The 18,675-nt window shown below is 38.7% G+C and overlaps 1 protein-coding gene across 2 annotated transcripts in view; it reads right to left on the reverse strand.

Moving 5' to 3' along the window:
- LOC129188640 (carboxyl-terminal PDZ ligand of neuronal nitric oxide synthase protein-like) overlaps positions 1 to 18,675 on the reverse strand; it is a 99,005-nt gene that overhangs the window by 61,396 nt on the left and 18,934 nt on the right. The gene's annotated exons all lie outside the window — the stretch shown is intronic.

Here is an 18,675-nt window from a genome sequence, read left to right on the forward strand (position 1 = left end):
ATGTTCTTATTCTTTCTTGTGTTTTCTTTCTTTTCGAGGGAGAATGAACAGAATAAGATTTTCATTGCATGGTATAACTGCTGTTTTACCATGCACATGACAATAAAACTCTCTTGAATTCACAAAAATCACCAAGAGTCAATAATTTTTGGATACTCACATTTTCGGACAGAATATTAACAAAAAAATCAGAAAATGAACATTAAAGATGATAAATTAATTTGCAATGCATTTGATAGAGTGAAATAAGTATTTAATCCCCTGCCAACCAACATGTATTGCAACCCCTTGTGACCAGTTACCATAATTTCCGGTGTATACGCCCCTACTTTTTTTTCGTAAACTTGGAACCCTACGGGTTATACAGCAGTGTGGCAAATTTATGGCCATGTTCTAATCTTGTGATATCTCCTTTACTTCAGAATCGTTTGAATACTGTGCCGCTCGCGAGGCAGTGAGGAAACGGTGAGTGGGGCTTTATCGTTGGTTGTATGTATTTTTGTACTTCAAATACTGTTTTGTGCTTGTTGAATTTTCACCTTCAATTTGGTAATAAATTATTATGCAGGTTTAAACCATAGCCTTTGTCAGTGGATTAAAAAAAGTGAAGCTCACATTTAACGCAATCAAACGGAAGGATTACAACATCAAACTGGAATAAACGATATGTATGATGATTACTTATCTATTTATCAGTGCTCATGTGAACTTCACATGAGCTAACTATCAAAAAGATGTGTTTTTTAAGTGTGCCGGAGTAGGGGGTACATGGCTTCAGGTCAAATGTCCGAAGGGGTACGAGACTTTAAAAAGTCCGGTTCCGTCAACACCCACGCCCTTTACAAGAAGGGCCAGAGTCGCCTTCACCTGCTGAGGAGACTGAGGTCCTTTGGTGTGTGCAGGACTCTTTTACGGACCTTTTATGACTCTGTGGTGGCCTCAGCCATCTTCTATGCTGTGGGCTGCTGGAGAGGGGGCAGCACGGACAGGGACAGGAGCAGGATAAATAGACTGATCAGGCGAGCTAGCTCTGTCCTGGACGGTCCTCTGGACTCCGTGGAGGAAGTGGGGGAGAGAAGGATGTTGGCTAAGCTGACATCCATCATGAACAACACCTCTCACCCGCTACATGACACTGTTGTTTCCCTGAGCAGCTCCTTCAGCACCAGACTGTTACACCCACGGTGTAAGAAGGAGAGGTTCCGCAGGTCCTTCATACCGACCGCTGTCAGGCTCTACAACACCTGCACCACCTGAACCATGTTGTAGTCACTATGCTTTCTTTACACTGTTCTCTTTACTTGTCTTGCTGCTGTAACAAGTAAATTTCCCCGCTGTGGGATAAATAAAGTACATACAATACAATACAATACAAAAAGTTTCGGAACCACTGGTCTATTGTGCGCCCCTTTTTATGATTTTTTTATTATGTACTTTTTGGGGGGCCCTTGGAATTGGCACAACATTTCACCCTTATATGGCACCCCTGGCCAATACCACTCATCATAAATAAATTGAAAAACTTACAGTTGAGCCATGTGGTCAGTATCGGCAGTGATCGGCCAACCTCACACATGGATGGTTTATCAGAATTGCTTGCAGGCCCAAAACGTGTGTGTACCCCTGCCATACAGGGAGCTAAAAACTTAGCGATTTGCAAAGCAACAGCCTCGAAGCCTTCAGGATTGTGCCTGTCAACAAGGGTTTCTTCACCACGTATTAAGTCATGTCTGAGGTTTTCACTTAAATACTTGAACTTATACATTTTGTTTTTCCAGTCCAAAACGTTTGGAGAGGGATACATACAGTATTTTACCCACTGTATGTCGATAAATAGACACAGAGACAAATAGAGATACATACTATTAATAAAGTATATTGATGTTTTTGTGCCAGAGATGACATATTACCTTTATTCCAAGTATGCCTGTGCGGACTATGCTGCACATGCAAATGTTGAAAACTGTGAGGAATGACAGGTCACATGACTAACCTCTGTGGCGATGATTATAACAGCAATTTAACATTTCATTTCATGCTATGATGGACTAGCAAAGTATCATATCTTCAATAATTTGACACAGTCAAATCAGTCATATCAACCATCACCCAGCTCTTACTTGCAATGGCACTTCATCTTCTTTAGCAAGATGTTACAGCAATGTGATTAATAATGTTGTTGGTGCATCTGTCTGTGAAAATTACAGAATCAATGCATGTAGTAAGAAAAAATTACAAGAAAAAAATAAAAATCAACATTTCTGTAACACACACACCAAAAAAAAACAATTAACACCACATTTTCCGGCTTTGCAATTGTCTACATTTTTAGGTGTAACTACTATTGCGGCATGAAGTGAGATCTCAGTACAAATTTTGACTGAATTACACAGCGTATAAGTAATTATAAACCAATAGTAGTTTCAGAGAACAGATTGTACAAAAAATGTCTATCTCACTCACGGCTCGTGCACAGATACATGTCCATTGTGTGTACGCACATGCACACATAAACATACATACACAATAGGGGTGGGAATCTCTGGCCACCTCACGATTCGATGCGATTACGATTCAGAGGCCTGGCCTGCGATGCGATTATAAATCAATTACCAAAGCATATTTTTTGTGATCAATAGTTTGTCAAGTTTTTTATGCATAATTTTTTCTATATACTGTATAATTGATTTTTACTCACTGTGTACTACTAAAACAAAGCATATCTGTAATAATCTACAGTTAAACAAGATTAATTTACTTATTCCATTATATTTTAATAATTGGAAGGTTACATCTACCAACATATTTCCCATTGCACAGAACCAGCCATAGATGACAACTGGACTGGCTAAATGAAAATTTAGGATATTGATTTGCTTCACTGAAGACTACTGTTCCCAAAAACACAATGTGGCAGTGAGACACCACACAAACACATTCTTCCTGTTTTGTCATGAGTTATTTATTGAATTCAATCGTGTTTCTCACCTTCTTTATCAAAACGCAGGCACTTGCAACTTTCTTTGGCTCCTTTGTGGGTTAAATTATTGAGGTGAGAAACACTACTGAATTCAAGAAACAACTCATGTCAAAACAGGTGGTTGATCCCGCTGCCACATCATTAGGTCAATGGGCCTCATTCACCATATCACCATATCCTCCAAAGAATTGTCTTAGATTTTCTTGTAAGCTGTTCTTAAGGGGTTTCTTAAGAAAACTCTTCGTCAGATTCATCAACACGTTCTTAAACCACAAGATTGTTTGCACCTGTGTTCTTAAATTGATGAATCCCATCTCCTTGTAAACTGAAAGCCCGTGCAGGTGAGCCGAATTAACATGTGATTAGCATATGTAAAAGGGCATGAGACTGCAGCGTCATGAGCAGACACAGATTTCAAAATGCCAAAAGCAAAATGCAAATTAATTGGACCGCAGCAGGTGAAGAGAAAAAAAAAAAACTTTGGTAGTACAGAGGTGGAGGTAACTGCTGCAGGAAATCTTCCACAGGAAAATATTCTATTCAGTAGCCTTAGCGTATGTTACACCAACCCCCCAAAAAAGCAAGCATGGGAGGCTATCACACTTGCAGTGAACACTATCACGAGAAGGGCGCACAACAGAGGAGGTGACCTCAAATCCAATGCCAATAAAACCCCATTCAAAATTCACACAGGAGACGCAACGGACAGGTTGGACCAGTGTCCCAGAAATTGTCATTTTTTGAGACCAAATAAATTATGATTATATAATAATATAAATAAAAATAGTAATTGATCTTAATAATGTTAAAAAATGTATTTAGTACAATTTAGTACATCATAAACAGGTTTTGTTATGCTCTAACTACAAAACTACATTTATAAATAAGGAATCCTACTACATGGAAATGTGCTTATCGTGGCCAAGTCAGGAACCAATTAACCGCGATAAAACAAAGGATTAGCAAATGAATGTCCTGCTAACAAGATAGGACGTTTTGTGATAAAAATATACGGAGTGTATTAATAACATGGCAAGACTTGCCCCATATTTTAGACCAACTGGAAAATGTATTCAAGATTCAAGATTCAAGAGATTCAAGAGAGTTTTATTGTCATGTGCATGGTAAAACAGCAGTAATACCATGCAATGAAAATCTTATTCTGTTCATTCTCCCAAGAAAAGAAAGAAAACACAAGAAAGAATAAGAACATAAGAAACATAAACATATATACCAATAAATTAAGCAGCAACAAAAAGAAGAGACATTCATACAAATAAATAAGTAATAAATAAATAAAGTGCTATGAGTGTGTGTTGCGTGCGGCGTGTGTGAGTGCTTCGTTGAGAAGCCTGATGGCCTGTGGGTAAAAGCTGTTTGCCAGCCTTGTAGTCCTGGACTTCCAACTCCTGTAGCGTCTGCCTGACGGTAGGAGTGTGAATAATGAGTGTTGTGGATGTGTGCTGTCCTTGATGAGGTTGTGTGTTCTGCGTAGGACTCTAGATTTATAAATGTCTTGCAGTGAGGGGAGGGCTGCCCCAACAATGTTCTGTGAGGTCTTGATCACCCGCTGGAGTGCCTTCCTATCACGTGTTGTACAGTTACCGTACCAAACAGTGATGGAGGCGGTAAGGACACTTTCCATAGTGCATCTGTAGAAGCAACTCAGGATTGTGGTGGGCATGCCAAATTTCCTCAGTCTTCTCAGGTATGCAAACAGAGACAAAATTCCGGCATCGATTTTTGTCAATAACCAAAAAAAACACTAAACGGGCGGTACGCTAATCGGGGCGTACGCTAACCAAGGTTCCACTGTTTATAAAGAACATATTTTCCATAAGGTACACTACATGGATGAGGAAAGGTTGTAGTAACCTTCATGGTGTGGATATGTTATTGTGCATACAATGTATGTTGAAGTAAATTAATATAAATAATCAGAACTTAACTTGTACAAACAAGACAATTGTCTATGAGCTTTTTGTTAATTATTGAATACGGTACATAAATATGATCTATTATATTTTAAACAACTGCAAGCATGCCAAATAAGTGATAGTGATTCAGGGCCTTGCTCAAGACCACTAACACCCATGAGGAAAACCACATTCACTCGCATTATTTTACTGCACTTATCTTGATCATTATCTACCAACAGTATTCACTGTACGTCTATATTCTCAAAGGAGATTGCCTGCCAAGCTAGCGCTGAGTTCGACAATATGGGTGATGTATGCACTGTTAATAAAGTACCCTGACCTTTTATGAACACAATGACCATCTCATTATGAACAGTATATTAAAGCAACTCCATTGCAGCTCTTTATGAGACTGTACTGATAGATGAGATCAGACTACTAAAAGTAACAGCCACAAAAACAAGAGGTAGGCAAATTCATTAGCAATAGAGAAGCTTGGTCATCAGATATACTTCACTTGTACAACAGAAATATCAATGTCATATTTGATGTGGATGTTCGGTTCATAACAATTCCGCCAAAATATGAATTTTTGTTCTGTAATGTCAGTCTATTTTGTGTATTTGTGAGTCAAAAAATTAGTTAGCGAGAGAGACTACAAATTACTCTCAGTCATTTAGTTCCTTTCTTTTCGCTTACAGTGTATAAGATAATTATATGGATGGCTGAACTGTTGTTTCATTAAAAAAAAAGGGTTATTACTTGATAAAACCTTATTAAACCTGAAAAGTTCAAGGAACCATGGAACTTATCGCTCCAGTTAAGAAACACTGACTGACTGGCTGTTAACAAAATTAATTGAATGGAATGAATGCCAGTGTAAAATTGTTTAATTTGTGTGATTCAGAAGCTCGTAGTGAAACTGAAACATATTCAGTGTTCAAGGCTCTGATGGTTCCTCTATTTGGAGGTTATATCAGACTTTAAGTGCCTTGCCAGCTCCCTCATGCTGAAATGTGTGTTCATGTTTCACAGAAGGATTGTGGATGATGGGCATAATTCCAAATAAAAAAAGTTTTAATGCTCCAAAATTTACTGTACTTTTACTGTACTTTCAGTGAAGGCATGATTGATGACAAAGGCACAATGTGGCAGCGAGATCAAAACAGACACCACCTCTGCCTTTGCTTTTGATGAAAGAAATTTGCCAGTGCCGGCATTTTATGAAGGCGAGAAACACTACTACAGTAAATTCAAGAAATAACCCATAGCAAAACACGAAGGTGGTGTCAGTGTTGATCTCGCTGTCACACTGTTTCTTTGGCATCAATCACATTTTCAATTAAGGTAAAAGTAACCTTAAATGTTCATTCATCCCTTTCATTTGTCATTTAAATGCATTTAGATGCACTCTCCAGCAGTTTATCTTAAGAATGATAGATACTTTGTATCACTGCTGGTTTTGGTGGAAACACTGAGGGGAATTATTTTGACCTGATAAGGGAGCCCCAAATATGAATGGCTAAAATAGGTCAGCGTTTGGTGGTCAAAATGTCAATATTTCGATGGTCGTTGAAATATTGCAAAACTATGTACATTGGGTTCACAAATGTTTTTATTTTTATTTTGGTGAAATAGTAATTATTAAAATACGTAGTTAGGTTAACAATTTTTTAAACAGCCTCTAAGCCACCAAACATTAACAATTGCATTATTTCATATAAAGATTTGTAGGGGCCAGCGACCAGTCCAGGGTGTACCCCGCCTCTCGCCCAAAGTCAGCTGGGATAGGCTCCAGCATGCCCCCGTGACCCTAATAAGGATAAGCGGCAAAGAAAATGGATGGATGGATGGATTTGTAGGGGTTTTTCGAGAAAACCAATATGAAGAGTAGTGATGTTATCTGAAATCAGATCACTGGGGATTACCACTTTTCAGTAGCTGACTTTACCACGAACATTATGTGAATTTTCCATTCCCCAAGAACTTACACAATGACAGTGGCACAGGTCTGGGATGTAAGAAACACATTTGGGCTGCTAATGCTGAAAGTCATCAAAAAGCAGGGCTTATCTACAACAACAATTCATGCAACAAGCTCTTGAAGATATTTAAACCTTCGGCTATGGCTTTTGGTGTGTTGCCAAATCTTTGATGCAGAAGACTTCACGCTGTGTAGTGAGCCAAGCCTCACCCCTCCTTTTAAGCTTTTTCCAAAGAAGGTTCAGGGAAAGTAAATGTCAATTGATAGGTTTCAAATCGACAAAAAGCATGCAAGTTCTTACATCATAAAAATCCTGACCTCAGTGCCAGCAAACATCAAAGCTTTGTGACTGCAGGTCCTGTGAATATTTTAGGATCAGGTTGCAACATTAAGTACTTAGGAAGGTCTATCAAACTGTAACACTCGCAGGTCTTCATTAAAATACAAAACCAAATTAACAGAGGAGTTTGTAGTAAGTGTTAAATTAAATGCGACTACTACAACTATAAAACTTCCATCCTTAAAAATATGTTTTCCATTTCTGTGTAACATTCTGCTTATTCTACAGGGTGACATGGCTTAGGCGGTAGACTGGTCGTCTCCCAACCCCACAGTTGCTGGTTTGATCCTCAGTCTTCGTGTAATGGTTCAACGTACTTATGCTTTTCAACAATTATTCTCCATTTTGACATTCCAACATTTCAAATTCCGCTGTTTTCCGTCCGCTAACATTTCTCAACCGCTTCAAAACCACTACAACATCAAAATGTTCAACTCATTCAGGACATGTAGGCTATCTATCAGGACTTTTTCTAAAAAAAATGGACACATTGACATTTTCCATAATTCAATATTTTATGTGATTTCTTTCCCTTTGAAAATGAATGGGCAATTTCAGTGTCGTCCCCTATTACTGAAAATGTATTTTATTTAACATTAGATTTAACATTCTGCTTATTCTGTGCACGGTGGCATGGTTCAGGTCGTAGAGAGGTCGTCTCCAAACCTGAATGGTGTTGGTTCAATCCTCAGACGGTGAATAGATTTCAACACGTCTTGAATATTTCATTCATTCATAGCATTCATTATACATTTCAGTTGAGCATTTCAGCATTCACACACAATTTCGACTGAAATTGCTTCATCTAGTTTTATTTTTAGACTCTGTGGCGGCAAGAGAGACTTGTGATTATGCTAAACAATTACCTGCCAGACACAACTGTTGCCCTCTGTTCAAATTATGACGAGCATCTTGACATGGATGGCTAGCAGTTTTTACAGAAATAATACTGGTCGCCGCAGTGTGATGGCTACTTTTTTTTTTTTTTTTTACATCACAAAGCATGACTGTTAATAGCCACAAAAGGGTAGACAGAGTTGTCTGTTTGCCTCCACATTCATGAGGTACCCCGAAACAATTTAGATCGTAACTAAAGTTACAACCAACAAATATGTACAGTCGTCCTTCTCTGCATCGGTGTTTGAAGATCGCTCCCTCACTCTATCCAATAATTAACTAATTAATAAATGATCACTGTTTCAACCAGCCTATTATTACTAAAGAAAAGGTATATTTACGCAAATTGTACGTATTCTTGGCTTAAATGGAGCATTTTCAAGCATGAAAATGGCTAAATTAACTAAAATACAAATACAAGGCAGGAGAAGCATTCTACTTATGAATGCAGTATTTTGCATTGGCCACAAGGTGTCCACAGAACATGACACGTTTTACAATTAAAGTCGATTGGATTGGATCAAAGTTTCCAACTGCATAGTCCATGTGTCCAATCCTTAAAAGTTGAACACACTCTAGCGAAGGTATTTATGAGTGTTATTGCTAGGGAGGAAAAAAAAAAAAATCCTGGTATTTTAAGGGGTTAGCAAATAATTTTACATTTAAATAAAAAAACACAGAGTGTAGATGGTAGATCAGGGGTCATACAGGCCAGCCTTTTTGTTTGGTTGATCTGAAATGGGCAGTGGCCAGAAGCTAATCCCTCATTGGGACAAATTATCTTGATTCCCTGGTGAGATGGAGGATTAGAGTAGCTCAAAAGGAGTACAGCCACCACAAACATACCAGAAGGGGCACAGGGGACATTTATATGTATTCAAAAACAAACTTGTTTTGAAAAGTCATTGTTAGTCACAGTTAAGAAACAAATATTACTTGACTTTGAATGTAACGAATATTGTGTTTAGTCTTTTCATTGACTTCTTCTCTTCCTCATGCAGTTCTGGTCCTAAAATTAGAACACTTAGTATGATGATCTACAAGAATTGGTGAATATCTGACAGATCACACATCATTCACGATTTCAAATTGCAGATTTGCCAGTGGTTGGCAAATAAGTGTTTAAATTCCAAGACACCATACTTCATCTTGTATCTAAAGGCATTAACCCAAATATCCCACTAAATAGATGCATCAGAGCTGTAACAGTACTCATTCCTTTGCCTGTTACACAGTGGTAAACCCAGGAGCAGGAAATTGCTCTAACTGTATATGCTTTCACACAGCAACTGAATCCCAAAATCAGATCATTAGCTGCGTGACGACGTTAGTGCCAGCGCTTTGTGTGTCATATTAAATACTTGTCAGACTTCTTTCAAACTAACAATGTGAGAGAAGGGATTCCGGGCATTGCAGAATACCCTTACACACAGGTGGCACGTCTCTTTAAAACAGATCAGGTACTCCCTGCAAAACAGAACGTTGTGAAAAAGATGAGAAAAGGGCTTAAGATAAAAGGATTATTATTATTTTTGTTTTGTTTTGTTTTTTATCATATTTTCTTCACTGCACTGCACTCACACTGGGGTTAAAAAAAGAAAAAAAACATTATGCAAGAGATGCCAATTTCACAGGCATTAATGTAAACAGCACAATATAATTATTATTATTATTATTATTATTTTTTTACTAACAAGGCGCACCGTGGGCTCCAACTTAAAATTTTAGGAGCGCAAGCAGAAAATTTTGGGGCGCACACTGAAATCGACTTGCAAAGTAAACATTCACATTTCCTCTCATTTTCACTGTATTACTGATAAACATTATTAACTTCAATACCACTCTCTTTTCACACACATTGGCCCACCTTCTTCTTCTTGTCTCCTGTCTATAATGTCTGAATTGAAGAGTTACAAAAATCCTAAGAGCTGAAGCACATATTATAAATATTTAGCCTTTTATCCATGTTATTGGTATTACTATAACTTGCCTTTCAAGATGAAATGTCTGTTATTGGTCTCTGATGTTATCAAATAAACTGCACGCAAAAAATAGTCCAGTGCAATTTATATATGTTTTTTTCTTCTTCATTGTGCATTTTTGGCTAGTGGGACTTACGTTCCGGAGTGACTTATAGTCATGAAACTACGGTACTCTCACATCGAAAGTCTCCTTAAAGAAGGCATCTCATGCCATGTAAGTTTCACGGGTGATATATGTTCTCTTGGAAAACTAAAATATGTTTTTGTCTAAATTCTGGTAATTTTATGGTTCCTTTTTTCAGATCACACACCGTATTTTCACGACCATAAGGCGCACCGTATTAAAAGGCGCAGTCTCGGTTTCGGGTGCAATTTCTGTCTTTAACACATACACAACAAAAGATGCACTAGCTTAAAACATATGGTAGCATGCATGCACCCAGAAACATACGCTAGCATATGTTTTTAAAAAGGCAGCAGGAGCAAAACTGAGCGCGGTTGTACTTTATTGAAATTATATTATTATTTAACAATGTACTCACGTTATGTTATCAGCGTCATCCACAAATGCATCAAAGTCCTCATGTTCTGTGTCCGAAATGAACAACTGGGCAAGTTCTTCATCAAACACGGCAGGTTCCCTCTCGTCATAATCAGAGTCAGTGTCGTTGCCGTGCGGTTCCTCAGAAAGGATACCGGCTTTTGTGAAAGCTCAAACAACAGTACAAGCAGACACGTTAGTCCAGGCATCCACAATCCAGTCACAAATTGTGGCGTAACTCGCACGGCGTTGCCTCCCAGTCTTCGTGAAGCTGTGTTCACCATCCGTAAATCCATCGCTCCCACGCCTATCGCAACTTCACTTTAAACGCCCTGTTGACGCCGTTGTCCAGCGGTTGGAGCTCCTTTGTCAAGCCTCCCGGAATGATGGCAAGCTCAGAGTTCATTTGGTGCACTTGGTTTTTCACAGCGGCTGTGAGATGGGTGCGCACGGAGTCACATATCAACAAGGACGGTGACGTGTGGAAAAAAACATCCGGTCACTTTATGTACACGTCACTCAGCCACTCTTTCATTTTCTCCTCGTCCATCCAGCCCTTTTGATTAGCCTTCATGATGACACCGGCTGGAAACTTTTCCTTAGGCAGCGTCTTCCTTTTAAAAATCACAATAGGTGGAACTTTCTGACCATCACCATGGCAACCAAGCACAACAGTGAAAGCAGACTTCTCGTGCCCCGTTGTGTGTATAGCTATCGTGCTGGTCCCCTTCTTCTGAACTGTGTGGTTCACCGGGATGTCCAAAGTGAGCGGCACCTCGTCCATATTGGTGATATGGTTGGGCTGGATGTTTTTGTCGGCAATCTTTTTACTGCAGAAGGAGCGGAAGGTGGCCACCTTTTCCTTATAATCCACCGGCAGTTGCTGCGCCACGGTAGTCCTTGTCCGGATGGATAGATGGCGCCGTTTCATAAAACGAAAGCACCAAGACGGACCTCCTTGAAAATGTTCAATTTTCATTTCTTCAGCAAGCCTTACTGCCCTCAGTCGAATGGTGACTGTAGAATCGCTTCTCCTGGCTGTTCTTTGATCACTGATCTATTGCTCGAGTTTGTCTTCCAACTCGGGCCACCTCGCCTTGTTTACGCGGAAACTCAGCTTCGTCTTCTTTACTTGGCGAAGATTGTTTTCCTGCTTCCTCCACTTACGAACCATGGATTCACAGATCTTAAATTCTCTCGCGGCTGCTCGATTCCCATGTTCCTCCGCGTACAGTAACTGATAGCTTTCAGTTTAAATTGTCCTTCATAAGCCTGTCTCTTTGTAAGTGCCATTTTCGGGGGTTCTTAGCCAAACCGATGTTGTTTTGCACAGTGCACATACGGGCACTATATACATACCAAAATAGTAAACCAAAAAAAGGCTCCAGCACACAGTGGAATGTCATACAAAAAAAGACAGCACAAAATCCCTTCAACATAGAAACCCTGAAAAATTGTTGAACTTTTAAAGCCCACACCCTGGCTGAAGTTTTTCAAAAGGTCACTTCCCAGCAACCAGAGAGACAGAAAAAAAAATTTGACATACTCGACAACCAAATTAATTAGGAGAATGGATGTCAAATTAGCAAGTACTGAAAATAAGCCCATCTGACTAAATGAGGTCTTTATCTTCTTCTTGCAACAATCACACAAATGTGCAGGTTTATAAGTGAGCATAAACATTTCCACTTGGCTTACAGCCCAAATGCACAGACTCTCCTGCAGTCAGGCCAGATGTATTGTTCTCCAATGTCCCTCATGAACTTCCCTTCCTGAAACAACAGCACACTTCCAGTACACACACAGATACACACACACAAATTATCTTTCAGCTTAACAAAGAAGGAAGGGTGAGTGGTAATGTTGACAACATACACATCCTGCATGAAACAAAAACATTACCTACGCTCCTGAACCCACCACAAATACTCTTAAACTGTGTGCACATACAGATGCACGTAGACATTCCAAGATCTTCCATGACAAACAACATCACAAATGTCAGCTGGGTTTAGCACTATCTGGGAAAAAACATGACACAGAATTGCAGGCAAAAATAGAACAGTGTATTTTTTTCTTAAACTTGCATGCCGCATGACACATTTTGACGAGACTGGCTTCTGTAAAATCACAATGAAAACCATCTTTATTTGCCAAGTATGTTGAGCCCACAAAGAATTTGTTGCAGTTGTTGTCAAATTAGTACTACACAATAAAACAATAGCGATACACAACACAAACATTTAGGATACTTATTGAGGGTAAACGGACAAAAATCCCAAAATGTATTCCATGGTTTTGTTTTTAATGATTGTAATACGAGAATACAAGATTTAGAATATAGGTTAAGGGTTGTGACACCTTCAAAATTGATTGCTTCAGCGTTTGTGCTACCGTGATTGGTAAACATTTTGAAAGACACAAACACTGCCCATTGAAAGTCTGTAGCGGCGTTCAGCGTGTTAGTGTGTCTGACAAGCGGCTGTATGACTTGGTGTGTGCAACTGGTCTAACGTAAGGGTTTACCAAGTCTGCAGTTATAATTGCATCATCATCGTAATATCATTTGAATCTCAACCAACGCAGCTTTCCATTTACGTATAACACGCCTAGGCACGCAAACGGGGGCAGCGATATGTCGGAAAGACAAGGGCTTAAGTAAGATGGCTGTTATCAGTTAAAACTGGCACGGAATGGTCACATTATAGTCAATCTATGACTTTGCTACATGGTGCCCATGCATGACCATTCGTGCCGGTCATGTACGGTCAACCTCTTCTAATTGTGTAGGGGGGTACCAAACTTCAGCGCTGATCAGAGCACTCACACTCGCCAAACATGGCAGCCTTTGACTGGCGCAGTGTGAGCGTGCCCTTATTTTTAGGGATGCACCGATTCAAATTTTTCCCGATGCCTGAATTTAGATATCTGCCAATACCAGTGCTATTCTGAAACCAGAGCTCTGTTTTCTTTAATATTGTTATTGCAGCGTCTGCAGACGCTGTAAGAATGATGAAGTGTTGGTCAATAAATGTATTGAACAAAACAGGTTACTGTTGGCTGCAACCATGGCAAAAGAATATCAGCAAATGTAGCTATAAGAATATCAGCGCTCAGCCGGACTAAACATGCAAGTATGATATTCTACCTAGTCAGCGACCCGCAAGTTTTGTGTAGTGACAAGAATTTGTCCAACTGTTTTGTGTGGCCGTGAACACCTCAGGCGGAGTGCTTGTGTGTGTGTGTGTGTGTGTGTGTGTGTGTGTGTGTGTGTGTGTGTGCGGCACGAGTGAGGAGGACGGCTGCAAGGCTCATGTTCAGACAGGTATGTTCGCTGACACTCTTTTCGCTACATTTACTGATATTCTTCTAGCTACATTTGCTGACAACAACAAGCTGACAACGTTCGCACAGATATGGCTCATGGATTGGAAATCTCTGCAAGTGGTATGGGAAATTTCCGATATGTGAATCACGCTGGTATTGAAACCCAATACAGATTAAATCGGCCCCATCCATTCTTATTATAGCCAATTTTGGGAAGGTTGTGAAATCATAACAGAACAATGAAAAACAAAAATACAGATTTGTTCCAGTTGTTTTCATAAAAAACAGCTTCAGCAACAGAAGCCTAAACCTTTTCACAGGCATCACAATGTTGTGTGCGGGCTTTGAAACGAACGTTAGTTGGTAATCCAACAGGAAGCGAAGGATAGAGCTGTTCCTTCCATTGTTGGTCAATCTCAGCCAGCTATTTCCCACCATGACTTTAATACCTCCTCACAGAGCACTGCCAAACACATCTGCCAAGTTAATCAGATGCCCCTCTGTCCTTGTATTAGACAATTTTAGACAATATGGGACTGTCATTTGCTCAATCATTGCTTGTTGTTGCTCCTGTTTCTAACCTTTGCCTATTTATCCCATTCTGCTGCATTTCATATGCTTGTGTTACCCTTTTCCAACTAAATACACTACCAGTCAAAAGTTTTAGAACACCCCAATTTCTCCAGTTATTTATTGCAATTCAAGTCACCATGTCCAATGGATACCTTGAAATAGTACAGTACATAGGTAAAGTGGTGAACTGCGAGGTAAAACAAAAAAAAAAAAGGTTACCCAAAAATGTAAAATAATGTACATTTCAGAATTATAAAAAAGTCCATTTTCAGGGACCCCAATTGAGTCAACAATTTACAGCTGTTCTGCAGAAATGGTGGTTGATCAAGCCTTGACAGTTGGTGATACTATTTCCTACAACTGTTCCAACTTTTCTTGTATTGTATTGTATTGTATGTACTTTATTGATCCCACAGCGGGGAAATTTACTTGTTACAGCAGCAAGCAAGCAAGACAAGTAAAGAGAACAGTAAAGTAAAGCGTCGTGACTACAACATGGTTCAGGTGGTGCAGGTGTACTGCTTCTGGAGTACTGACTTAGTACTGACCTGGAGTACTGAGTACTGACTGAGTTTTTAGAACACACGGTGGTACTATACTCTTGTGAGCATCAGTTGAACAGTATTGTACTGCAGAAAGTGGGGAAATTGGGGCGTTCTAAACTTTTTGACCCGTTGTATACAGTATATGGTGTCTTCCCGCACCCTTTTTCTCCCTTCAGATATTCTTTTCATCTTTGACAGACATGAAAACATCTTGTTGTGCCTATCAATTGCTGAACTTTGAAAATACATGTTCTAAGATAAAAGAAAAATAATATATGAATCATTAAATGGCAGAAGCAACTGACATAGCTGTTATAAATCTTTTGAAATATCATTCAAGCAGAATGTTTTTGAAGCGCTGTTATTAATATAGATGCCATATTTGATGAGTCCAAATTAACAGCATAACGTGGTTCCTTTCCACATGATTCTGGAAATTATGCAGAGAGTAACGAAGTGCAGTTGGGGTCTGAAGCTATCCCTCTAGGTGCTTCTAATCTATTAGCAGGGAAAGTGAGAAATCCTGATGAAATTTCAAATTACTGGTCTGCAAAGCCAGTTTCTATGACACGCCTTAGTTGGGACAAGTGCTCTGCATATTTCCAATTTAACTTTGTTGCTAGAATGTCTTTGATGTCTGTTTTAATATTGACAGGATTTGGGGGGAGAAAACACAACCCTATTTACAATATATGCATAATATTTTTTTTTCATGCTGGTGTGCATCAACGTTCATCTTCTCAGCAAGCCTCAAATGCACAACATATAATTTGCGAACGTTACCTTATGTCAGGGGTTTTCAAAGTGCGGCACACTGAACCTCACTTCATTTTGTTCATATTTTTTACAAGACATATTCTACAGCTCTTAGAATAATAATATGCATTTTTATGCCTAGGTCTCTGCACAGATCTGTCAGTGTAAATCTCTACCGGACAAACAACATAGCTGATGTATATATACTGTAATGCATTAATAACTACTAGGGCTTTCTCAAATGATTAACTTTTTTAAATCAGATTAATCACATTTTTCAGATTAATTAATCACAATTAATCACCATTTGCAACTGTGTGTGAAATATGCAAATTTTTACTGTATTTTAATGAAAGAAATATAAAAGACACGACAGATATATAATTATTATATTTATATGTCTTAACAGCTCTAAATGAACTGAAAAGTAAATAAAGCTAAAAGGTAGCACACGTGACTGAAAATCTCTTTACCCAACACTAGTTTCTTTAAAAGTAGCAAAACATTTGAATCACACTTTAACCTTGCTATTATGAGCAATGAAGGACTGCGTTCAAAGACACCACGTAATTTAGGTTACCATAAATTCACGTTTTGAGTTTATTTTCTAGAATTTCCGAGCACACATAAATGCAGCAAATTGTACTTCCGCATTAAGAGTTACAAAGTGAGTGATATGTTTTACACACATAATAAAGAGGCTGCTGTGACATTCGGAATGTGCCTGAATGCATCTCATGGTCGCGACAATGAGGAAGTCGCATTCCGAAGCTGAATGGACTAGAAACGCGTTTGTGAGTTGGAAACACATATAATGTTGGAACTGCACTGCTGTTGATGTTTTCAGGTCAGAATAAAGTTGTTAAAAAGCGCCAGGCTCTGTGTGACTCTGTGGGAAGCTCCACTGTGCCACCGTCTGTTGTCATAACGGAGGGGCATGGCTTGCCATGATGCGTAAGGATTAATAACGCAAAAAAAGTTTACGTAATTAATTAAATAAATTTGTTACCGCCGTTACAGCCCTAACAACTACACACCACAACCCAATATCAGTGAATGTTATTATTGTGTTGTTGTGAATATGTATCTTTCTTCGCTTTGCTGTGCGTCCATCGGTGTGTTTTGATGAATCTGGTTGATGGAAAGTGCTCTCAGCATGACGTCATTGCCATAATGCCGGCAGGTCAGAAAACTCGCTGGGGAGCGTATGATAACCACGTACATTTCACTTATATTCTAAAGTTGTTCACTTTTATTGTGTTTTCCATATTTTTTTTGGTGTCATGAGCACATCAAGTGTGATAGAATAAACAGCATTTACATGTTTAGTGGAATAAGAAATGTCTATATACATTGCAGCAATATATAAAGTGAATGTGACAGGAGTACCCTACAGCTTTAATGAAACTGTCAGTAAAGAAGAAAAGTTTCATTAAAACCATATTGGAGGACAACATCACTTCATCCCACCAACTGCCTTCCACCACCCCAGTAAACATACACGTACATGTACACACATATACACACGGGATCAGTAACAATCGCTCTATCGTGCAATTTTTTAAAATTCTTTCATCCCCCAATCCACACTAAAACCCTGAGGAATCATTTACAGCACTACCAGCAGTTCTGCTGTGATAGTTCTAGATAGTTCAAACGTTTTGTGCAAGAAATATCACAGCCAGTGTGAAAAAGATTACCACTGAAGAAGACTTTAAGGGTTTCAAATAGGCAAAATGCGTCGCCAAATGTAGCGATTAATGCTGTGCGTGGTGCCATTTTAGTACATCATATGATTGTCTGAGACATGTATGAATGATCATTTATCTTTTCAAAATGTACCTTAAAAAATTAATATTCTTAAGTAATATTCTTAAGTGAAGATGAACTTTATTTTGCAAAGACTCTAATTGGCAGTAAACCCTTTGATTAAAATAATATAAGAAATACAGTTTTACAATCAGAAAAAAAAATAAAAATGCTTATAAATAAAGAGAAATGATGAATGAAAGGGATGACTGACATTTAAGGTTAATTTAACCTTCATTGAGACATGATTGTTGCCAAAGACACAATGTGGCAGCAAGATCAACACGGACATCAACTTCATGTTTTGCATGAGCTACTTCTTAAATTCAGTAGCCGAAAAACATGCTGACCGGTTTGTACGTTAACCTAAATTCCACTGAATACAGTATATGTTTTTACTTATATACCCAACCAAATATTACATTAGCCAGGAAATGCTAGGTTTTGACTTTTGTCTAATTAAGGAAATGTCTGAAAATAATGCCCATTCTGGCCACAATGGTTAAACAATGTAGTGGTGAATAAAATGTATTATTAAAATGGGATTCATTCATATGTTGGTTAATATTCAATCGCTATCATGTCTCACTTCAGTGTGTACCACATCCCACTTGATGGTATGATTTAGTACAATTCCAGTGCTCATCAGGCCTGAGCGGGGATACTGCTGCGTCAGCAAGTGCACTGTATACTGACAAAATAAAAATCCACACTGCCCAATAAAGCTTAAGCAATAAAACTACACATCTGTTTATAATTTTATAAAAACAACATTGGAACAAAACATTAAAATTACTCTTGTGTTCATATGATATTAATTTGCTTATTAGCAGCCCTACTGGAAACACATTTTTCTGAAGTCTCTTAAAGTCATAGAGTATACTGTATGTTGACATTTCAAACATAAAAGTGGAGGATTAACTTGGATTTGTTTAAATACCATGCAACACAACCTGAGGAAACCAGTTGGAGCACGAGGCTAATGACATGCACAAAAAGTACAGCCAAGGTGACAGTAGGTG

This window comes from Dunckerocampus dactyliophorus, chromosome 10 (assembly GCF_027744805.1).
Source record: "Dunckerocampus dactyliophorus isolate RoL2022-P2 chromosome 10, RoL_Ddac_1.1, whole genome shotgun sequence".
NCBI classification, from domain to species: Eukaryota; Metazoa; Chordata; class Actinopteri; order Syngnathiformes; family Syngnathidae; genus Dunckerocampus; species Dunckerocampus dactyliophorus.